The 25,023-nt window shown below is 37.0% G+C and overlaps 1 long non-coding RNA gene across 1 annotated transcript in view; it reads right to left on the bottom strand.

Moving 5' to 3' along the window:
* The window catches only part of LOC122231712, an 87,078-nt gene extending 85,195 nt beyond the window's left edge, over positions 1–1,883 (bottom strand). Inside the window, exon 1 of the long non-coding RNA XR_006208940.1 lies at positions 1,790–1,883. This is a non-coding gene — a long non-coding RNA (uncharacterized LOC122231712). The remainder of the gene's footprint in view (positions 1–1,789) is intronic.
* Positions 1,884–25,023: the final 23,140 nt, after the last annotated feature.

Raw genomic sequence — 25,023 nt, 5'->3', positions numbered from 1 at the left:
GAAATCAATCTCACTACATTTTTAATCAAGGATTTGCTCAGCATAAGAGAAGGGCCAAAACACATGGGTGCACATGTGCGTGTGTGCACCCCCCCCACACACACACACCTGCCACATCTGCCACTTATAACTCTTTATATAATTGTTGAAGTGCTCACAACTCACACACAAAGAAATGATCCCATCTCTGAAATGATCTCTGTGTGTGTATTCTTTATGCTGCTGGCATGAAGGATCTGGGATTACTTAGAGATTTTATTTCTTGTGGAGAAGAGAATAAAAACAATATTGGCTTTATTAAAAATAAACTAAATACCCTAAACAAAAACTCATTATTTCTAGAAAATCCCCTCTCGTATCCAACCATCAAGGGAGACTCTACTACAACTGATTTCTTGAAAAATTCTAAATCAAAGACGGGAAAATCTTGTAGCCATTAGACTGCAATCTCTATGAATCACCAATTTGTTTTTCATGACTTTTTCTGCATTCCTTCTCTATTCTGTAGTTTATTTTGTTCAATGTTTTCAGCAACTGCTTTGCCAAGCCTCAAAGTGTAGAAGCCATCTAAGAAGGGAGTGTGCTTCCCACTCTAAGATCTACTTGTCCAAGGAACAGAGCAGGCATCTCTGACTTCTCTCCCATCCCATTCTCTCCCTGTGTGGTTACAGGCATAGGAAGAAAACAACCAGACTTAAATACTCACGGAATAAGGCCTTAAACAATTGAGGATGCCATGAGCAAATTCTGAGCAACAGAATGCTTTCTTTCCTATTACTCAGAGTATATTTACAGAGACTGAGGCCTTTAAGAAAAAGGAACAGCAGTTGTAACCAGTTGGCTGTGGCCATATTGTGGCTTAGTGCAGTAAATAATTTACTTTAACTCAGCTCCAGCTTACTGAGTCTCTCGCTTCTCTACCCCTATACACAAACAATTCACTTCTCATTTACAAATATTACACATCTGTATGTGTAACCACACTCTGTCTTGTTAAATAGATATTTATTTCTCTTTCTGCCCAACATGAGGAACTGGTTTTGAAGTTAACCAGATCAGCCTCTTTCACTGTACTAAGTAGACTGGTATTTCTGGATCAATCTTGGTGGTGACAGCAGGGTGGATATCTGATTTATTCATTCAGCCATCCATTTATTATCCATTCATCCATTTATTGAGTAAATATTATTAAGTGTCTATTCTGCAGTGCACAGGTATTGGGGTAGGCACTGGTATTGGGAGTACAATATGAATTAAACACATGGAGTCTGTGCTCTGATGGAAATGTATGTTATAATGGAAGAGACAAACATTAAACAAATGATAACACATGTTTTAAAATTTTAGCTTTAATGAGGACTGTAAGAAGAAGTAAAAGGAACTATGAAAAATTTTTAAAAAGGGAACTAAGGACCATATATTTTATTATTTCATTTATAAGTAATGTCTAGAACAGGCAAATCTGGAGAGAAAAAGTACATTAGTGGTTGCCTAGACTGGAGGTAGTACTTGGAGAGTTTGAGGATGATGGCTAACAGGAGTGTGCTATTTTCTAGGTAATAAAAATGTTCTAAAATTGATTGTGGTTATGGATGCACAACTCTGTGTATAGACTCAAAGCCTTGAATCCCTCTTTCTCCATTCACCGATACTTGCTTTGGAGCTAGATTTATTTTCAGGGACTATGTCCACCTGCAGCTATTGGGTGTGTATTCTACCAGCCTAGCAACCCAAAGATAGTGAGGGCATTTATCTTGTAGCTCCAGCCAAAGTCACAGGTAGGGCTTACCTTGTCTGACTTCGTAGCATGTACCTCCTTGCATCATTCATTGGTCAGGGGAACATGATGCCAGGGTGAGGAAGTAGAGTCAGTTCTACCAGAACTTCATGCTCTGAGGATGAAGGAAGAGATGGATGGTCTGTTACCAAATGTAGAGAGGTTAGGCAGGCAAAGGCAGCAGCTGCCTACTCAGAACAATCAGTTGCCTCAAGCAAACTTGGAATAAGTGTTTCATTTTGAGGGACCACAACCCTTCAGGATATAGACACACATTTCAACTGCTGCATGTAGGCTGCAATTGCTGAATCATTCAAAGTGTCACACAGAGAACCTGTAAAGTTTGCAACTCTTAATGGGTTCTTTCAGTTAGTTAAATAAATAAATAAATAAATAAATAAAATCTGATACACACATACATACATACATGCATACAATTCCCTAGCTATGGGATAAGATTAAAAAAACAGTTAATATATTTGTAAACTGGGTTATGTAGATATGTTTAATTCACATAAATAATTCTTATTTGCAGTGTGGGTTTGGGTGTTTTTTGGTGGGAGGTGATGAGGTTGGAATTTTCATTTGGTTTGGTTCCTATGAGTTTATATCAGCTTCTGTGCATACTGAGGTTCCCAGTGGTATGTAATGAAAAGCAGTGAAGTAATATACATCTTGGGATATTTCCGCCGACAAATTTAGAGGAATTATAGGTAACACATTTATCTGCTAATTACTACCATGTGAAATTTGCTTTGCTAGTGGGAAATGTAATCACACAATGATGGCAAATGCATAGCCAGCATGTCTCACTACCTTCTCACACGCAAACATCATGAATTGGTCAAGGCTCTCTTTCCCATTGTTTTGTTTGTTTGTTTGTTTGTTTGTTCATTTGTTTTAGTTTATTTAGTAATTTTAAAAAAGAGTGTGTGTGAGTGAGGGAGGGGAAGAGAGAGAGGGAGAGAGAGAATCCCAAGCAGGCTCTCCACTGTCAGTGCAGAGCCCAACACAGGGCTCAATATCAAGAACCATGAGATCATGACCTGAGCTGAAATCAAGAATGGGATGAGTAACCAACTGAGGCACTCAGGTGCCCCTCTCTTTCCCGTTATTAAACAATGTGACCTCAGAATTCTCCTCAACACAATGCTTCAAGAAAACACCACCAATCAAATGTAGTTAGAAACCAGGATGAGCTATGTGAGTTTGGAAGAGTTATTCAAGCTTTAGTTAACTTGCTTATACATATGAAATGCACTTGTGCTTGATAAAAGGTAGTTATGGTGATGATGAAAAATATGACTGCCTTTAGTTTATTTGTAAACAGAACTGCTTCCAAAGTTTTTCTCCATAGGTTTTCTCCATAGTGGTGAGGAGGTCAGCATAAGTGATTCCTTTTTTGGTTTATTTCAGGCTCTCTCAGCATATTAGAAAGGGGATTCCCAGTGACTAGAATGTTTGATTTCATAAATGGTCAAGATGAGACCATCCAGATGAAAAACTGCACATTATATAAGAAGCTATGGAGGGAGATATTGTCCATTCTGTCCCACAGTGACTCATGTGATAAATGCCTAAGTTTGGTTCCAGGAAAAAGTTTGTCTCTAAAGAAAAATGTGTATGCTTTCCATCGTCAGAAAACCAAAACTAAATAACCCAAGATGTTTCCACTTTGCCTTCACTGCCAGGAAGCTTGTGCCAAAAATATATTAGCCCAAGTGTTAGAATTAGCCCAAATCAGGTGCCTAAAGACATCAACTCCTTTTGAGTCCTTCGGATATTCCCAGTTTTCATTTTCCTTAAATGGTTTATTTTATACTGAAAGAATCTTCAAGCTTATTTAATCCCACTGGAAGAAGTGGATCACCTGACCTTTTAAGGTCCCTTTTGACTATAAAATTCCATGAAATCTTTAATCTAAAATCCAATTATTAGAGCAAAAATGACTAGTTCTAAACAAGACTTATGGCCTCTTGCATCTAAATAAACGGGAGAGAGATTATTTAAAATGTATTTAAAATGTATTAGGAACCCACTGTAGGTTAGGCATTCTACATCTGCAACAGGTGTTCTTGATGTTCTCACTAGCCTGTGGATACAAATATGGCCATGTTGCCATGTATAACCACATTTGTACCTCAGTGCCCTCCACCATCCCCTGCATGGCAGCAAGGCTTCAGAATTCCCCCAAATAATTTTTGGGACCCACTACTAGTGTCTCATGAATATTCCATGTTTTCAGGATACTGCTGTTATGAATATAGGGTGTTGGCTTTGTTGGGCAGCTGAGCATGACCCCATTCCAGCCCACTCCAGCTGCTCCCCTGGGAGGCTCTACTGTACCTCGGGCGGTATCTTCTGGAAAAATCCAAACCTGAAAACCACCTGGAATGCCAATATGTTACTATATATCCCCTTCCTCTTGTTCTGCTCCATAAAGTAATGACAAACCATCTTCCTATCTTTTCTAGTGGAAGAAAAATAAATATAGTATGTGTGAAATCATCCAGGATAAGAGTATCAAGGGAGAATTGTTTTCAGAAACAAATGTTGAAGAGCTTCATTCAACTCAAGCTAGCCTAGAGGAAAGAAAAGGAGACTGACAAGGAGGAGCCAGAAAGGTAGGAATAAAATGCTAGAGCGATGGTGATGGAGGCCACCAGGAGAAGAACGTGTTTCACAAAGGAGAAGCAACCGCTGCTATGTGTGTTATCACATAGACTCCTGAGACAGATATTATCATTCCTATTTTAGAGATGAAGAATATAAACTGAGACAGGTTAATTTTACATTTTCCCAAGACCACAGCACTAGTGTCAGAGCTAAAACTCAAAGCCAAGTCTGCTCTACAATTGCCATGACACGCCCGTGAGAAAGAGATTACAGAACACACCTTTCCTGTTTCTTTAACTTTGTTAATATCTCTTTCCTGAACCTACGATAGAACATCTCTGTTATAGTGCTTCCAAAATCAACTTCTCAACCTGACAAATGCCAAGGATAGCAACTAGTGGCTTAAAAATCAGACTGCCATCCTCTTATCTGAGCCATAGTAGCAAGAAAAGAAGGACTCACATGCAGATTAGAAACTGAGATCAATCTTGGAGGGTTTTGTTTTTGGTGTTGTTATTTTCTATGGGTATTGTAATAAATGCAAAAATGCTTCATATAAATTATAAAGCATACATATATATGTAATTTATAAATTAAAATTATATACATATATGATTATTAGCTTTATTAGAGAATAAGAAATGAATGGATCTTTGGAGATTTTGTGTTTGCTAATACTAGCTACAAGCCAATATCAAAACATAAAAGTGAGATTGATAAAATCTTTAATTCTTTGCCTTCACTGAGAGAAGACTGTCTCCGTATATATCATCTGTGTGACTGATCATCTGAAGGTTGGGTAGATTAAAGAGGTTAGAAATACTCTAAAAGTAATAGGATGAATTTTTTTTGTGTGAGAGGAAAAGCATATTATATGAATATTGGATGGGGTTCCGACCTTCTGGCACTGCAGCATCCTCGACTCCTAGGCAAGGGCCAACAGTATCTCCAAGCTCCTAGGTATGTGCCTGGAGGAGATCTTGCCAGGCTGGGTGCTCCAGCCTTCCCTGATCCATCATGAGGAGTCATGTACTGAGGCATCCCACTCCACCAGAAAATTTTATTTCTATGGAATCACACAATTTTAGAAACTGAAAACACCCTGAAGACCTAGCCAGTGTTTATAATATTTATTTTTAAAATATGGAACCCTTTGTGTATATAATAAATATAACAAGTTCAAAAACTATTATCTTGACATTTGACATCTTAATCCTTCTTAGGGAGGAAACTATCATTATTTGGAAAATACCTTGATAAACATACTTGGGATATGACATCAGCAAGAGCCAAGACCTCAGAGGAGAAAGAAGACAAACTATTCTGGGTGAAAATAGAGAAGGGTCATAGGCAAATTTTTAGCTGTTATTCCTGAATGGGAAAAGGAGAGGTCAGTGAGGAGAGAAAAGAATGCAGGAGTGAAAGGAACTAGAAATTAAAATAACAATAACCTTATTTTATATATAGAATTGAATAGAATAGAATATAATAGAGATATTATCTATCTATCTATCTATCTATCTATCTATCATCTATCTATGTATCTATCTATCATCTTTCCATCCATCCACCTCCCTCCCTCTCTCTCTCTCTCTCACACACACATATCTCGCCTTGTTCTAATCATTTTTCTTATATTAACTCATTTCATCCCCATACCAATCTTGTGAGTAGATATTATTGTAGTTCTCATTTTAAAAGTTATTCTGAAGAACAGAAAGGCTAAACAACTTAACCAGATCCTACAAGTAGCAAACATGAAGCAGGAAGGAAGCAGATGAAATGGCATCTTAAAAACACTCAAGTCTGCTATTTGACATGAAGTTAATTTGGCTTGCTGCAAAATAAAACTTCTGCTTTCCCTAACTTTGCCCCCACCTCTACCAAAAATGTCTGTTGTAAAGTCTACAAACACTTGGGTGCCTGAGATACTTACTTATGGAATGCAAAGAAATGGCCAAGTGCCATGTTTGGGCACAGTACCACTTCAAGGGGTGGTGTGGTAGCCTGGGAGATAGAGGAAGCCATGAAAATATACACCCCACTTCCAGGACTTCTCAGAATTTTGGGCAGGGTACTGAACTTTGAAATTGATGGATTTTAGGCAATACAACTTGGATCACAGGTGGCAAAGAAGACCCAAATGACAACTGGGAACACAGGTGGAAACAGCACTTCACTGACTGAAATTAGGTGGGGGGCAGTGCCCTGCAGATCCAGCCTCTCTCTTCCCCAACTGCAGGTTGTAAATCACCACACAGACCATCAGACTGCATAGATATAGGACTTTTCTCTTATTTATGAACAAATTGAGAAGACACATACCCTAGATTTTGTTTAGTTTTGCCCTGATCAGTGTTTTTAAAAACGAAATCATCAATATTTAACATGAGGGAATTTTGCATTTAAAAATTTTTTTTCAATATTTACTTTTGAGAGAGAGAGAAAGAGACAGAACACGAGCAGAGAGAGAGAGAGGTGGACACAGAATCCGAAGCAGGCTCCAGGCTCTGAGCTGTTAGCACAGAATGGGGCTAAAACCCACGAACCATGAAATCATGATCTGAGCCGAAGTTGGACACTTAACCAACTGAGCCACGCAGGCGCCCCTGGAAACTTTGCATCTTAAAGGTCAAGATTTCCTGCTTGTCTTGAAAATAGGGGAACCTGTGCTGTCTTCCAGCACAAAGAGAGTTAACCAGAGGTGGGGCTCACCAACTACTGTACATTTCCAGAATGGACATGGTGCCCACCCTGAGTGCTTCATTCTTTTGCTACCTGATCAAGTACTGAATCTGAAGCTCCTGATATAGCACTAAGACAGCAGATTTAGTGTTAATGCAGACCTGAACTTAAACCTATGACTTCCCTTTTCAGAGCTTTACTGTATCATAGAGATCAGACTCCAGCACCCAAGTTTTTCTTGCCAGTGTATTCTGGTGTTTAGCACAGTGTTTAACACATCAGAAGAACTCAATACCTATTTCTCAGCTCATGGATAAAAGCTCATGGTGGCCAATGAGCAGAAGGAAGTATACCCCCATTTCTCCTCCTACCACTAAAACCATCACCAAAGAGCTTCACAGACAGGGCAAGTGTCCCTCCTGACTTTTCCTCTTTAGAAACAATCTTCCAAATGAAACTACTTTATTAAGGCCTAAAACTCCCCACCTAGGGAAGAAATGCACCATCTATTCTTAAGTACGAACTCTTCCAGTCAGTTCTCAGGGGTTATGCTTCTCAGACTGGGGACGTGAAGAAGATAGGACAACCCAAACCAAAATCAGGGACGTGGACATCTCAGAGGGTCTTCAAAAAATGGGAGGGGTTCAAGGAATCAGACACTAAGTCATCATGATAAACCCCAGAACCCAAGGCACAGCCCTGTGCAGTTTTTCTGTTGGCTGGATGGTATTCTAAGCCTTAATTATTATTCTGTTTTATACTTGCAGCCTCAGAGTCTTGCTATTAAAGTGTTTTCAAATGTTTGGGAAGTCAGTCGTGTTCAAGTTTATCTTCTTACTGTTTGGTTGACAGAAACTATTTGTAAACGGAGCACCCTGCCAGTTACCAGCATTTATTTGCAGTTATATCACAAATGTTTTTGAAACTTGTGTTTATCTATAATTTGACACATCAAGAGGACTTTTGCTCTTGGCCTGAGCTCCTGCCAAAGCAAATGGTTATGTGTTAAAGTTGCTTTCATCAGGGCTTCACAGACCTAATGGCTGACTCTCACATCTCCCTCACATCAGGGTTACCCAAACTGATGTTAAGAAAGCAATTGAACACATATGTGACAAGTTGGAGGGCCCAAGTAAGAGGGAAGGGGTGGGGTTGGGGGCTAGCTCCACTTGGAGTAATGTTTTAAATAAAGGGCTGTTTTCAGAGAAGCTGGCTCTGACATCCACAAAGGCAATTTGGCAGAGGACTTACTTACTCTCTCATCCACCTCTTTACTGATTACGATGATTGCTCTTTGCTCTGTTGCTAAACTCAGAGAATGATATGTCGGCACCCGGAGGCATCTGTTTCACTCGGCTTGCTTACCCACCATTTCACTTAAGCCTTGGGAAATCCTATCTTGGCCAATTTGTGGAGAAAACCTCTCTGTTGGAAAGATGAATGCTTTTGGTGATGGATTTTGAAAATCATAGTACTTCATAGCTGGAAGGAGACCCTCAGAGATGATCTAGTCCAAACCCCAGCTTATCTAATACATGTATTCATTCAACAAATATTTGCCAAGCTCCTTCTACATGCCAGACACCATTCAACATGATGGAGACATACTGGGAACAAAGCAGACAAGGCTCCTCTTTTATGGAGCAAGTAAACAAATAGCATAATTTCAGGGCCTGTTAGTTTCTATGAAGAAGACAAAAACAAAAAAAAAAACAAAAAAAAACCCGAGATAATGTGATAAAGAAGTGGTTCTTTCAATAGAAAGACCCTGAGAGGAAGCAACAGTATTGGACCTGAGATGAAGTAATAAAAAACTAGTCAAGCAAAGATCTTTGGGAAGGCAAAGAGGAAAGAGCAAGTGCAAAGGCTTTGAGATAGAATAAGACTCCCGTGCTGGAGAACAGAAAGCTGGCCATGAAACTGTAGTTTACAGGGTAAAGCTAGAGAAGAGCAGGGACCAGGTCACACAGGGCCCTGGGATAATAAGGAGGCAACAATTAAGAAACTAGTTGACTTAATATCTGATACAGCATGCGTAAGCACAGGTCTCCACTCCTACTCAGAACTTTTTTACCTAGCACATGTTGTCCCTAAAACAAAAGCCACCATCCTTTCTCTCATTATATTTCCCACCAGATTTGCGTTCTGGGAGGCACAAGATATAGAAAAATATGTCTTGGCACAACACAAAGAGATTAATCCAGGAATATGTCACTCTCATAATGAAAATCACTCTATGAAAATGATGTCTCAGCCTGAGTTGTTTTGTATTATTTTTTTCTCCATGGGCTTTTCAATAAATTTCATCCCCTCTGATCCAGGTTAGCAGAAGAAAATCTCTATATTGAGCATTTCCCAAAATTCACCTATTTGTGAATCACTTTCAGAGTTTATGCCATATATGTGTCCCAGCTACTATTTTTATTTCATGTTTTCACTTAAACTTATCTATTATTTCATACTTCTTTCTACCTGTTCTAATTGATATCATCCATATAATTGTGAGTTTGGTATGCTAGCTAGTTTTTGTTTTCCTACACATAAACTAAATATAATATTAAGGTTTAAAAGTTCCAATTTTTATACCACCTAAAATCATACCCTATGGGTAAATTTTTTTTAGGGAAAAAAACCCACTTCCTAAGTTGAATAGGGGCATGCTGTCTCAGAAGGTTAGCAATATAAGCAATTCTCTTTCTGTTTCTCTTTTATTTTTGTTCCTGACATAAACTTTTATGCCAACTTTCAATTGCCGCTCTGATCTCAATGATAGAATATGCAGAATCTCTAGAATGCCCTTTCTTTTTTTTAAAGCTTAGGATTCCCAAGTGAAAATAAATAGTACAACCATTGATTCTTTTCAATTCTCTTTGAAAATACTGTCTATAAGTGGCTTCTGTAGGGGAATAAGGGAGAAGAGAAGACAGAGATCCCTTCTGGAAAGCCACCATCAAGTGTCAGAGGCATGTGCACACCATGGACCAGGGCAACAAACCATATCCACAGGCAATATTTGTTAAAATGATGTACATAAAAAAATTTTTATTAAAATATTTCCTGAATCTTAATTTTTTAAAATATTTACATAAGTAAAGAGGACAGTATAATACCCACATACCCATCACCTACTTTCAAGCATTACCAGCTCATGGCCAACCTTGTTTCTTCTCTACTCACACCCATTTCTCCCTTCCCAGTGGATTATAATGAGGCAAGTCACAGACATTGCTTCATTTCATCTGTAAATATTTCAGTATGTGTCTTTAAGAGGAGTTTGATTTTGACTGTAATCATGATACCAGTTTCACACCTAATAAAATTAATAACTATTTAAAATAATAAAATAGCTAGTGTTCAAAATGTAATTTTTTACAGTCATTTTGTTCAAATTAGGATCCATACAAAATCCACACAGTCTATTTGACAGGTATATTTCATAAGTCATTTAAAATTGATAACACCTCCCTCCCCCTCCTTTTTTTCATTTTTGAAAGAAAACAGATCATTGTCCTAAAATGTTTCCCACATTCCAGATCTTTTCTGATTACATCCTTGGAGTGTGTGTAACATATGCCTCTGTTCTCTAATTGTCCTACAAATTGGTGTTTAATTCTAGAGCTGTTCTATCCAAAACAGCAGCCACTAGCTGCTGCTTTTTAAGCACTTGAAATGTGGCTAGTCTGAATGGAGATGTTCTCTTAATAAAAAATACATACCAGACTTGGTGCAGAAAAGTAACATATCTCATTAATAATGTTTATGACTAAATGTTGAAATAATAGCACTTTGTTTATATTGGGTTTAACAAAATATGCAGTTGATTCTTGAATAACACAGGGGGTAGGTGAGCTGACCCACTAATGGTCAAAAATTCATGTATAACTTTTGGCTTGCCCCAAACTTGGCTATTAATAGCCTAATGTTGACCAGAAGCCTTACCGAAAACACAAACCATTGACTAACACATATTTTCTAGTTATATGTATTCTGTATCATATTTTTATAATAAAGTAAGCTAGAGAAAAGAAAATGTTATTAAGAAAATCATGAGGAAGAGAAGATATATTTAGAGTACTGTACTGTAAAAATCTGTGTAAAGTGGCCCACACAGTTCAAACTTGTGTTATTCAAGGGTCAACTGTATCATTAAAATTAATTTTTATCTACTTTTTTAATTTTTTTCACATGGCTATTAGAAAATTTGGAATTACATATGTGGCTCACATATTTCACATAGCCAGTGCTATACTAGAGGCTTGGTCAGGTTGAGAGTTGATGCTTTGGTGAGAATATTTCATACCCTACTACATGAGGGGACATAGAACAACTAGTTATCTCTCTTTGTTTCAGGTAAGATTGATCAGTGTTATCAGCCTGACCCATCCAGTCTAAAATTACCTAGCAGCCTCTCACATAACAGCTTAAGCAACAATTAATAATTAATGTCTTAATCAGAGTTTCTCAGCCTCAGCACTATTGGCATTTTGGACCATATAATTCTTTGTTGTGGGAGCTGTTCTGTGCATTGTAGGAGGTTTAGCAACATCCCAGTCTCTACCTACTAGATTCCAGTAGTAGCACCTCTTCTGCCTTCAACTGTGGCAAAAAAAAAAAAAAAAAAAAAAAAAAAAAGTGTAGACATTGCCAAATGTGCCCTGCAGGGCAAAACCACTTCTCCTACCACACCCACCCCCAATTTGAGAATCACTGGTTACAAATTTAACCTCTTCAGTGAAGTCTTCCCTAAAGCCATATTCCTACAACCAAGAATTTAAAGCTTCAACTTTGTACTTCCCTAGTGTCCTGTGGCTCTCTATTAGCATTTATTGCATTATTTCATAATTGTTCAGGTATGTTTCCCTCCCTAGAATGTGAGCTCCTCAAGAGCAGGCTCCACATCTTTGCATTCCTACCACCTGAAAGAATACCTGAATGTGGGGCTCAGTGAATGAAATGTCAAATAAGAGCAAGAAGCAAGAACTTCTAGGTTTCCTGATGCCATTAAGAGGAAAAACATGACTACTCATCTGGCTCCTCAGGAACCATTTCTAAAGTTTGTTTATGAGAAGGCCCTTGTGTAAAATGTACTGTTTTTGAGAAGTCTGGAGTCAAATATGTCACTCATTATACCTGAGAATTTATTTATTTGTTCAAGGAACATACATTGAGCATTAACTATTGGACAAACACTTTTCTCAAAATGAGATATACAGTGAAGAACAAGACAGAGATGGTCCTCCCCAAGGAAGCTATATCCTGTGGTAGAGGGATGAGGCTAGAGTGTCAATAAGCAAATACACAAATAAATACATATATAAACAAGATTGGGGATTATAAGTGTATAAGGACAAATTTTAAATATGATGTGATAAAATGTATGGAAGGAGAAGCAATTACTTTATATAGAGAAAAAACAAAATGGAGAAAGCCAGGGGCAAAGCAGGAAAGGACATTCCAGGCAGAAGGAAGAGCAAAAACCAGGACTGCAGTAGAAACTACATGTATTCAAAGAACAGATTATAGGTCAGGGTGACTAGCATATACTCAGAAAGAAACACGTGGAACAAGACAGTTCAGAAGCGTGGGCAAGACAGTGTAGACCATGGCCAAACTTTGGACTTTATCCTAAGAATGAAGAGAGCTATTGAGCAGCTTAAAAGATGTATTCAGAATAATATTAATTTATATTAAAAAATAATAGCCTTATTAAACTATAATCCATATACCACAAAATTCATCCTTTTTAAAGTGTACAATTTAGTAGTCTTAGTATGTTCACAGAGTTGTACAACCATTACCATTACCTAATTTTAGAACATTTTAATTATTTCAGAAAGAAACTCCATACCAGTTAGTATTCACTCCCCATTCTCTCCTACTCCCAGACCCTGGCAACTACTGATCACTTTCTCCGTGGATTTGCCTATTTTGGATATTTCCTATAAATGGAATCATCTGATGTGTGGCCTTTTGTGTCTGGTTTCTTTCACTTAGCATAGTTTTCAGAGTTTATCCATTTTGCAGCATGTATCAGTACATTCCTTCTATGGTTGGATAATATTGCATTGTATGGATAGAATTTTTTATTTACCCATTCATCTGTTGATGAACATTCTGGTTGTTTCTACTTTTTGGCTGTAGAAATATGCTATTATAAACATTTGTATAAAAGTTTGTGTGGAAATTTTTTTAGATTTATCTTGGGCATATGACTAAAAGTGGAATTATTGAGTAATATGAGTGACTCTATGTTAAACTTTTCAAGGAATTGCCAAACCATTTTACAATCCCATTGGCAATATATGATGATCCAATTTCTCCACATCCTCACCAACACTTGTTATTATCTGCCTTGTTTAATTTTTAATTTTAGCCATCTTAGTGGGCATGGAGTGGTATCTCATTGTGATTTTGATTTACATGTCCATAATGACTAATGATGTTGAGCATCTTCTATGTGTTTATTGGCCATTTTTACATGCTCTTTGAAGAAATCTTCAAATAATTTGCCCATTTTTAATTGGGTGACTTTTTATTTTTCATTTTGAAGAATCTTTATATTTTCTAGATACAATCCTCTATCAGATATATTATTTGCAAATATTTTCTCCCATTCTGGGGGTTGTCTTTTAGTTTTCTTAATGATGTCTTTTGAAGCACAAAGGCTTTATTTTTTATGAAGTCCAATTTACCTATTTTTAAATTTTGTTCCTTGTGCTTTTGTTGCAATAGCTAATAAGGCTTTGTCTAACCCAAGGTCAAAAAGATTTACTCTTATATTTTCTGTTTTTAAGAGTTTGATAGATTTGGCTCTTACATTTAGGTCTATGTTCCATTTGAATTAACTTTTGCGTGTGGTATGAGGAATCCCACTTCATCTTTTGAATGCCCCAATACCATTTATCAAAAAGATTATTCTTTTCCCATTGAATGATCTTAGCACCCTTGTCAAAAATCATTTGATAAAAAACATGAGAGTATATTTATGGATTTGCAATTCCCTTCCCTTATCTATATGTCTATCCTATGATAGTGCTCCACAGTCTAGATTACTGTAGATTTGTGGTAAATTTTGAAATTGAGAAGTGTGAGTCCTCCAATTTTGTTCTTCTCTTTTAGGGTTCTTTTGAATATTGTTGTTCTCTTGCACTTGCACAAGAATTTTAGATTTAACATGTCAATATTTGAAAAGAAGCCAACTGGAATTTTGATAGAGATAGTGTTGAATCTGTAGATCAATTTGGAAAGTATTGCCATCTTAAGTCTTATAAACCATGAATACAGCATGATTTTTCATTTATTTATGTCTTCTTTAATTTCTTTCAAAAATGTTTTGTATTTTTCAGTGTGCATATCTTGTACTTCTTTTGTTAAGATGACGCTTAATGTACTTTATTCTGTTTGAGGCACTGCAAATGGGATTTTTAAATTTCATTTTAGATTGTTCATTAGTAGTTTACAGAAATACAACTGATTTTTATATATTGATCTTATACCTGTAATCTTGCTGAACTCTTTTCTTAATTCCAATAGCATAAGGATGTGTGTGTGTGTGTGTATGTGTGTGTGTGTGTGTCTTTTTTTTTTTTAATTGCCCAGACTAGAATCTCTAAAACAGTGCTGAATGTAAGTGGAAAGAGTAGACCATCTTTCTGTTATGCCTGACCCTAGGGATAAGGTTTTAAGTCTTTCATCATTAAATATGATGTTAGAAATGTGTATTTTATAGAAGTCCTTTATCAGGCTGAGGAAGTTGCCTTCAATTACTACTTTGTTAGGTATTTTTATCATGTGTACTATTTTGTCAATGCCTTTTTTGAGTCAAAGGTATTGTTACATTTCTGTTATTTATTCTGTTAATATGATATATTACATTAATTTCTTTTTATATGTTAAGCCAAATTTTCATTCTTAAGATACATCACACTTGGTCATAGTATATAATAGTTTAAATATGTTGCTGGATTCAGTCTGATGGTATGTTGTTGAGCAGTTTTTGCATTTATATTCATAAGGTATATTACTCTGTGGTTTTCTTGTAATGTCTTTGTCTGGTTTTGGTATCAGAATAATACTGGCTTCATAGAATACATAAGAAAGTGTTCCTGCTTCTTCTCCTTTTTGGGAGAATTTGCAAATGATTAGTATTCTTTTTAGACATATGGTAGAATTCAATAGCAAAATCATCCATGCCTGAGCTTTTCTTTGTGAAAAAAAAAACAAAACACATTTTATTAGTAATCCATTCCACTTACTTACTGTAGGCCTATTCAAATTGTCTATTTCTTTTTAAGTCAGTTTTAGTAGTTTGTGCCTTTCTATGATTTTTTTTATTTCATTTCATACAATTGTTCACACTATTCTCTTATACTACTTTTTTATATCTGTAAGTTCAGTAGTGGTGCCTCCTATTTTCTTTCCTGAATTAAATAATTTGAGTCCTTTTTTTTTTTTTTCTTGATCAGTTTGGCTAAAAGTCTGTCAATTTTATTGATCTTTTGAAAGAACCAACTTTCGGCTTTATGAGTTTTCTTTATTGTTTTTCTAATTATTAACTTCAACTCTCATCTTAATTATAGTTTTCCTTCTCATAGCTTTGGTTTTAGTTTGCTCTTCTTTCTTCTAGTTTCTTAAAGTGGCAGTTTAGGCTCTTGATTTAAGATCTTCTTTAATATAAAAAGTTAAAGGTAAAATTTTCCTCTAAGTACTGCTTTTTACTACATACCATAGTTTTGGTATTCTGTGTTTTTATTTCATTCATCTCAAATAATTTTCTAATATTCCTTGTGACTTATTCTCTGATCCACTGGTTATTTAGGAGCACAGTGTATAATTTCCACATATTTGTGAAATCCTCAAATCTACTTTTGTTAATGATTTCTAATTTCATTCCATTGTGGTCAGAGAACATAATTTGTATGTTTTCAATCCTTTTAAAAATTTTTTACTTCTTTTATGGCCTAAAATATGTTCTACCCTGTGCTTAAGAAGATGATCTATTCTACTCTTGTTGGGTAGTATTCTGTAGATATCTGTTAGATCTAGTTGGTTTATAGTGTTGTTCAATTTTTGTATATCTATTTGATTTTCTATATAGTTGTTCTATCTATTAATGTAGATATTGAAATCTCCAACTCTTATTGTTGAATTATCTTTTTCTCTTTATAATTGTCTCTTTTCATGTATTTTCAGCTCCATTGTTAGGTGTATATGTTTATAATTTTTACATTTTCTCCCTTATGGATTGACACTTACACCATTACAAAATCCTCTTTGTCTCTAGTGATACTTTTTGTCTTAAAGTCTATTTTGTCTTGTTTTAATATAATCCTTTCCCTCAGTTCTCTTTGGTTATCGTTTGCATGATATCTCTTTTCATTTTTTTATTATTTTGTATGTATTTTATGTTTAAATGTGTCTCTTTTAGATAGTATACAGTTGTATTTTTAAAAAATCCATTTTGTCAATCTCTGCCTCTTAATTAGTGTTTAGTCCATTTACAGTTAATATAATTACTGATAAGCTAGGATTTACATTTGCCATTTTGCTCTTTGTTTACTATACGTTTTATGTTCATTTTGTTCCTCTAGTCCTCCATTATTGCCTTCTTTTGTGTTAAATACATATTTACTCACATATCATTTTAATTTCATTGTCATATATAAACATGATGTTATGTATTTATTATTATATATAATATATAGTATCATTTTATTTATTTATTTATTTATTTATTTATTTATTTCAGTTAGTCTTAGTGGTTGCCGTAGCATCTTAACCTAAAACAAATTAGAGTAATACCGACTTATTTTCAGTATCATACAAAAAAATTCCTCCAATAAAGCTTCATTTCTTTCCCTTTATTCATGCTTTTATGGTCATAAAAATTACACATTTATACATGTATTAGCTTTGATATACATTACAAACTTTATATCTTTGTGTGAATTCAAGTAACTCTCTAGTGTCCTTTTATTTCAGCCTAAAGGACACCTTTTAGCAGTTCTTGTAGGTCATATCTGCTAATAACAAATTCTCTGTTTTTATTATCTGAAAATTATCTAACTTCTCTTCATTATTGAAGGATAATTTTCTGGTTATAGAATTCCTAGTTCACAGTCTTTTCTTTTGACACTTTGAATATGTCATCCCATTGCTTTCTGGCCTCCGTAGGAGGTTCTGAACAGAAATCAGTTTTAATTATTATTGAAGATCATTTGTACATGGTGAGTTCTTTTTCTATTACTTCGTTCAAGATTTTCTCTTTGCCTTTCAATAGTTTGGTTATAATATAGTTAGGTACATATCCCTGAGTTTTTTTCTACTTGGATTCATTGAGCATCTTGAATATGTAGATTCATGGTTTTCACTAAATTTGAAAAATTTTTGGCAACTGTTGCTTCAGATACTATTCTTCCCTTTCTCCTTCTCCTCTCCTTCTAGGATTCCATTTTGTGTATGTTTGTAGGCTTGATATTTCCCATAGGTTTCTGAGGCTCTGTTCTTTTTTCTTCATTCTTTTTCCTTTCTGTTCCTCAAACTAGTTAATGTCACAAATGATCGATCTTCAGTTTTGATGATTCTTTCTTCTCCTAGCTCAAGTGTGCTTTTAAGCTCCTCTAGTGGATTTTTCATTTGTTATTGTATCTTTCAACTCCAGAATATTTATTTTTAAAAATAATTTATATCTCTTATTGATATTCTCCATTTAGAAAATATCATTTTCACACTTCATTTTTACATGGTTTCCTTTATTTTATTTATTTATTTCTTTGAACTTATTCATAGCAGCTGATTTAAAGTATTTAACCAGTTAGCCCAATGTCTGGGATTCCTCATGGAAGTTTGTATTAACTTCTTTTTTCCTTGTTTTTGGGCCGTACTTTCCATTTCTTTGCATTCATCATTTCTTTTGTTGAAAAAGGAACAATTTCAATAATACATCTAACAACTCTAAAAATCAGATCCATCCCCCTTCCAGAGTTTGTCATTATTGCTATTTGTTTAGTAGCTTTCCAGGACTAGTTCTATAAAGTCTTTATTCTTTATTGTGTAGAGCTGCTGAAGTCTCTGCTTGGTTAACTTAGTGTTCAACTAATGATTTGACACATATTTACTTAAATGTCTTGAGTCAATGTATTTCTCAGCCTTTATCAAGAGGTTTTCTGTGTTTATTGGGGGCATGATTTCAACACTCCAACAGGCAGCTGACAATTCTGCCTTAATTTTCACTTTCTGATTGTACATGTCCTCAAGATCAGCCAGAGGTGTGATTAACATCTCCTCAGAGGTGTGATTCAGGTCTTCTAATGTCTTTTCTGGGTATGTGCACTGCCCTGCATATATGCAGGTCCTTCTAGATTCCCAGGAATATGTCTCAGGTTTTCAAATTCTTTCATGGACATCTCATTCCCCAATTTTTCGCTTCATGTATTTTCAGCTCCTAACCATGTTAGGTGTATATGTTTATAATTTTTACATTTTATTCCTTATGGATTGATAAGTTTTTTGTCTGAAAGTTTCTTGTTAGCCTCAACGGATATTTCCACCACAGGCAACTCTCATGTTAAACAATTGCCACTGATTTTTTTAATGTTTATTTATTATTGAGAGAGAGAGAGAGAGACTGAGAGAGAGAGAAATAGTGACAGAGAGAGTGGGAAAGGGGCAGAGAGAGAGGGAGACAGAGGATCAGGATCTGAAATGGGCTCTGTGCTTACAGCAGACAGCCCAATGTGGGCCTGGGACTCACAAACCACGAGATCGTAACCTGAGCCGAAATTGGACACTTAAACAACTGAGCCACCCAGGCGCCCTGTCACTGTTTTTGACAAATTTCCTAGGGATAGGGTTGTTCAAAGACAGCAGATCTTTGCATCAGCCAAATAAAGACAAGCCCTAAGACTGGAGATTTTTACACTTTTTGACATTTTTTTTAAGTCAGGTTTATTGTGACTTACATACAATGAAATCGACCTTTTTAAGTACATAGATTGATGAGTTTTGGCAATGCCTATACTCATATAACCAATGTCACAATCAAGATATAGAACATTTCCATCACCCCCCAAAAAGTTTCCCTTTTCCCCTTTGCAGAGTTAATCCCCTCCCTAGACATTGGAAAATACTGTTTCTTTCTTTCTTTCTTTCTCTTTCTTTCTTTCTTTCTTTCTCTCTTTCTAGTTTTGCCTTTTCTATAATGTCATATACAGGAAATCATACAGTAAGTAGCCTTTTGTTGGATGTACATTTAAAAAAATGTTTATTTATTTTTGAGAGAGAGAGAAGGAGAGAGAGGCAGAGAATCCCAAGCAGGCCCTGTGCTGTCAGCACAGAGCCCAATGTGGGACTCAAACTCATGAACAGTGAGTTCATGACCTGAGTCAAAATCAATGGTCAGCCACTTGACCAACTGAGCCACAGAGGTGCCCCTGGATGTACATTTTTAAAAAATGCATCCCTGCTGCCTTGTGGAGAATGAATTAGAGAAAGTCAAGACAGGAATCAGTAAGAATCATTAAAAAGCTATATCCTAGTCCAGGTGCAAGATGGTGGGAACTGAAAAACAATATAAGAGTGGAGATAGAGAATGAACTCAAAGTAATAGGGGATTAGGGCCATGGAAACACCAAAGATGACTCATAATTATCTGTGTGGTTGTGGCCTTTCCTGAGTTGGGGATACTACTGGTAGAGAAAAATATCAAAAGTTCTAATTTAATCACATTGGAAACATTTTGGGTTAAGAAAAAAATCATGCTTCCTATAGCACACTAATGAAACTTATGTACTTTATTATTTTTTTAATGTTTATTTTTGAGAGAGAAAGAGAGCATGAGAGATGGAGCGGCAGAGAGAGAGGGAGACACAGAATCTGAAGCAGGCTCCAGGCTCTGGGCTGTCAGCACAGAGCCTGATGCAGGGCTTGAACCCATGAACTGAGAGATCATGACCTGAGCTGAAGTCGGATGCTTAACCGACTAAGCCACCCAGGTGCCCCAAAACTTACGTACTTTAACATGTAAACCCATTCACCCTTTCTCATGATGCTCAGAGTTCCCCACACAAAACCCATTTCTATAGGCATTCAAGAAAATGCCACTATCAGGCAGCTCTACCATGAACTCTATATCTGCAGGCAGAGTCCTAAGTAGAGCTTTCATCTTCTCCCCGTGTACCGACAAGCCAAACAGGAGACACTTTGCCTTGCCAGTCTTCCACTTAAAACAACCTAATTAGATTGTCTTCTAGCTTTGATCAGAGAAGGTCTTTGGAAAGTTTAATGGGTCAGAATGGACTTGATGGCCAGACAAAAACCAGCATGCCAAAAATAAAGCATTAACCAAAGCCAAGAAAACTGTTGGCTGAGACACGAGGTGGTATGGGGCTCTAGGTATTTCAAACAGCCGGGTTTGATGGAAGCAATTAGGAACAGCAGTAATTGCCTGTCAGGCAACATTGCCATTTGCTGAGGACAGAGTTGATACATTTAGACACAAAGGCTGCTGGGCCTCTGTTGTAGCCTTCACTTTTGGAGATTGTCTTCTGGTTTCCATTACAATGAAGCTCAAGCTGCCGACCCCATTAAAATGTCAAGGTGGGAAGGAAAGGAGGTCTTGAATTAAGTCTTTCAAGGCTATTGCCATGGTTGGTTTTATTTATGAAGTAAGGTTCCTGTACACACTTATTTTACCCTTTCTTACTCTTAAGTGATGAAATAACCAAGTCCGTTAGCACCTTCACCAGGGAGCTCAAAAGCCAACGTTTGTTCTCTCCATCAGGAGGCTATTGTCAGGCCATACTCCACCATCTGCTATACTTCCTCACACCTGGAAGAATGAGTTCAGGTGCTCCAGAAGGACTTTTTTTTAACAAGTCCCTTGACTAGTGACTCTTAGACCTTCATAGTGTTTTAAATACCTACTTACATAACTAGAAATGTGGCAATTTGGAATTCCCCTTTTTCTCTTTGTTCAGAAATGCCCCATCACAAAGTTGTTCTTGCATCAGATTATCTGATCCTGAATTCAGAGTCAAGGAAAAAAAGAAGGGTGCCCATCCCCAGGGCTAGAGAGGATTGTGATAATGCATGTATCGTGTCTAAAGGAGAATATAAGTTTGCCAGTAAGGAAACAGGTTATTGAGCTCCCTAGAGAATAGCAAAACAATCCAGGCACATTCACAAGCAGTATAAGAATTGCCAATTTTTAAAAAAAATTTTTTCAATGTTTATTCATTTTTGAGAGACAGAGAGAGACAGAGCATGAGCAGGGATGAGGGAGAAAGGGAGACACAGAATCTGGAGCAGGCTCCAGGCTCTTGAGCTCTCAGCACAGAGCCTGACATGGGGTTCAAACTCATGAAGTGTGAGATCATGACCTTAGCTGAAGTCGGACACCTAACTGAATGAGCCACCCAGGTGCCCCAGCACTGCCAATATTAAAGTCAGTCCTTACTTTGGAGGATATAATGAAAATAAACCAAAACAGAAATGCTGATCTGGAAGTCCTGGCACTTGGGTGTCATCATATTATTTGTCTTTAACAAGCTGTATACCCTAAAGCATGATTTTAATTTTGTTTTATTTAGAGCTGTATGCATAGGGACTGGAAGAGTACCTGACACACTGCAGACTCTTGACAAATACTTCCTGATTGAACTCTCTAAACTTCAAAATACTGGTCAGAAAATGGGGATTGTATTAGTTTCCTAAGACTTTCATAACAAAGTACCACAAACTAGGTGGTTTAAAGTGACAGAAATTTATTTTGTCACATTTGTGGAGTATGGATCCAATGTCAGGGTATCAATCCTCTGAAATCTGTAGGGAAGAATCCTTCCTTACCTCTTCCTTTTATGGTGGTGGCTGTCAATCCTTGGCACTCCTTGGCTTAGAGCTCCATCACTGCAACCTCTGCCTCTGTTGTCACATGGTGTTCTCTCTGTGTGTTTGTTTCTCCTCTTCTTATTGGTACACCAGTCCTACTGGGTTAGGGGTCCACCTATTCCTTAACTACATCTGCAACACGCTATTTCTTTCTTTTTTTAAATAATTTTTTAAAGATAATTTTTATTTATCTTGAGAGATAGAGAGTAAGCAGGGGAGAGGCAGGGAGAGAGGGAGACAGAATCCCAAGCAGGCTCCATGATGTCAGCGCAGAGCCTGATGAGGGGTTCAAACTCATGAACCATAAGATCATGACCTGAGCCAAAATCAAGAGTCGGACACTTAACTGACTGAGCCACCAAGGCACCCCTGCAATACACTATTTCCTTTTTTTTTTTAAGTTTTTTTTTTTTTAACATTTATTTATTTTAGAGAGACAGAGCATGAACAGGGGAGGGGCAGAGAGAGAAAGACGGAGACACTGAATCCGAAACAGGCTCCAGGCTCTGAGCTGTTTGTTAGCACAGAGCCCGACGCAGGGCTTGAACTCACCAACTGTGAGACCATGACCTGAGCCAAAGTTGGACGCTCAACCGACTGAGCCACCCAGGCACCTCTGCAATATACTATTTCTAAATAAGTTTGCATTCTGAGGTCCTGGGGGCTAGGATTTCAACATATCTTTTTGGGAGACACAATTCAGCTTGGAACAGGGATAATTCCACCTCTCTAATCCATCTCATCACTTGTTATGAGGACTCAGTAAGCCAATGTCTTTAGACATAATGTCTTCATGGAAAAAGACTTTTGAAATGATATATTAATATTCACATGCCTGGAAGAGTTTCTCCCCTTTACTATTTGCTGTGAAGAGACAGTAATATTTCATAAAACATGAATTGTCAACATTAATACTTACTAGGACTTTATAATGTATAAATCCAAATTATATACGTTATCCCACTTTAGCCTGTGAAATGGACAGGGCAAGAGATACCATCCTTATTCTTTCTAGAGGTGAAAAAAACAGAGTGAAATATTAAATGACACAATCAAAGTAACACAGCCTAACAACAGTGTCCCTGGCACTAGATCTCAGGCTGTCAGCCTCTTGGTTATGACGCTTTCTAGGTCACCATGATGCTGAAATGACAGTTTCTCCTTGGAGCTTTCATTTTCTCATCATCTAGTGGCCTGTTTCAGAGACCAGAGTTCATCTGCTGATCCACTAAGACTGGCTACTGCTATGAAACCTTTGTTCAGTTGTATCTAACTCCCTGAATTGTGGTGCTGGAAATGAAAGCTGGAATAAGAGAGAAGGGGGCAGTAGGGGCACCTGGGTGGCTAAGTCAATTAAGCATCGACTTCAGCTCAGGTCATGATCTTGTGGTCCATGAGTTCGAGCCCCACGTTGGGTTCTGTGCTGACAGCCCAGAGTCTAGAGCCTGCTTCAAATTCTGTGTCTCCCTCTCTCCCCACCTCTCCCCAACTCACAGTCTGTCTCTCAAAAATGAATGTTAAAAAAAAATTTTTTAAAGGATGAAGGCAAGAAGTAATTATAATGAGTAGGTGAACTCACAACTCAGCCAACAACACATAAATTAAGTGTGGTGCATAGGATAATTAGCAGTCATTTAGTGCAAGAAAATTACTACCAGCTGTTCAAAACCCAAGACTCAGGGGCTGGTCTGTAAATGGTTATCTGAACAAGTAGGCAGACAGCTTCAAAATGAGGCTGTTCCTCAGGGCCTAAAGGCTATGTTTTATTGTCCAGAGATGGCATTGCCTTGAGATGAAGCCATTATGCTCATTAATTGCTGATACACAAATTTCTTGTCTTGATCAAAAGCTCCCAGAGAACAGTGGGTCATGAATCTGTGGGTAATCAGACCTACAAAGAGGTAAACAGGAATTTCAGAGTCCTGAAACCACAAAAACTGCTCTTAGTATGGATCTGCCACTTTCCTCTCAGTGGCTCAGTCAACAAATACAGTCCTATCCATTATCAATGCCCATTTCCTCATTGAATCTTCTTGCCTACCTCTAAATATATTAGCTGAAGCACTATTCCAAAAAAGTCTGATATCTTTCTTCAATTTAGCACCCAAATATAGCTGAGTTACCTTGGAACATTCAGAACAACAACAACAAAAACATAGGCAGAGAATGTATAAGATGACCCTGGAATGTCTTATTACACCTGAAAGCAGGGACACCATCAAAGACAATGGTAGTCAAGTCAGAAGGTCAAGAATTAGCTCAAAATGGCTTCCATTGACTAAAACAAGGCAAGTCAAGCACTGACATGAATAATATACCAAGGAAGGAAAAAACTTCAAATACATATATTTTTTAATGTTTTATTTATTTTTTTGAGAGAGAGAGCATAAGCAGGGGAAGGGCATAGAGAGAGGGGGACAGAGGATCTGAAGCAGGCTCTGCACTGACAGGCCGACAGCAGTGAGCCTGATGTGGGGCTTGAACTCACAAACTGCAAGATCATGGCTTGAACTCACAAACTGCAAGATCATGGCCTGAGCTGAAGTCAGACGCTCAACTGACTGAGCCACCCAGGTGCCCCCAAAAACTTCAAATGTATTAAAATCCATGAGTTCATAAGATACTAAAAACAATACTCAATGTCTTCTCTGGAGCTTGCTGCAGTACCACATTACTCAGAAACTGGTAAAGGAAAGAATTAAGCAGTTGGCCTGATTTCCTGTAGGACCTGTACCTCAGATAAGGGTTGATGAAGAAAAGTTTTTTCTTTATATAAGGGTTCCCAATAATAAATGAAGGAAAAATGCTATTATTCTTTTGCAAACCCCCAACTAACTAATGGATTTAGGTAAAGATCAATGATAGCAACTAACACAAAAAGAGACACTGTGTTCTTCCTGATAAAAGGACACATCACTACCTATAAAAAATCCTTGTAAAAATTCATGTCAGATGAAGCTGCTATATCTAACTACCAAGTTACAGAAATGCAAAAACTGAGAAGCATGTTAAATGATACTATGGATATGCAATCAGAAAAATACAGGATGTGGGAAATT

The sequence above is a fragment of the Panthera tigris genome, chromosome A1 (genome assembly GCF_018350195.1).
Source record: "Panthera tigris isolate Pti1 chromosome A1, P.tigris_Pti1_mat1.1, whole genome shotgun sequence".
NCBI lineage: Eukaryota > Metazoa > Chordata > Mammalia > Carnivora > Felidae > Panthera > Panthera tigris.
Note: the sequence above shows the minus strand (reverse complement) of the source record. Positions and strands in the feature narration are given on the sequence as shown.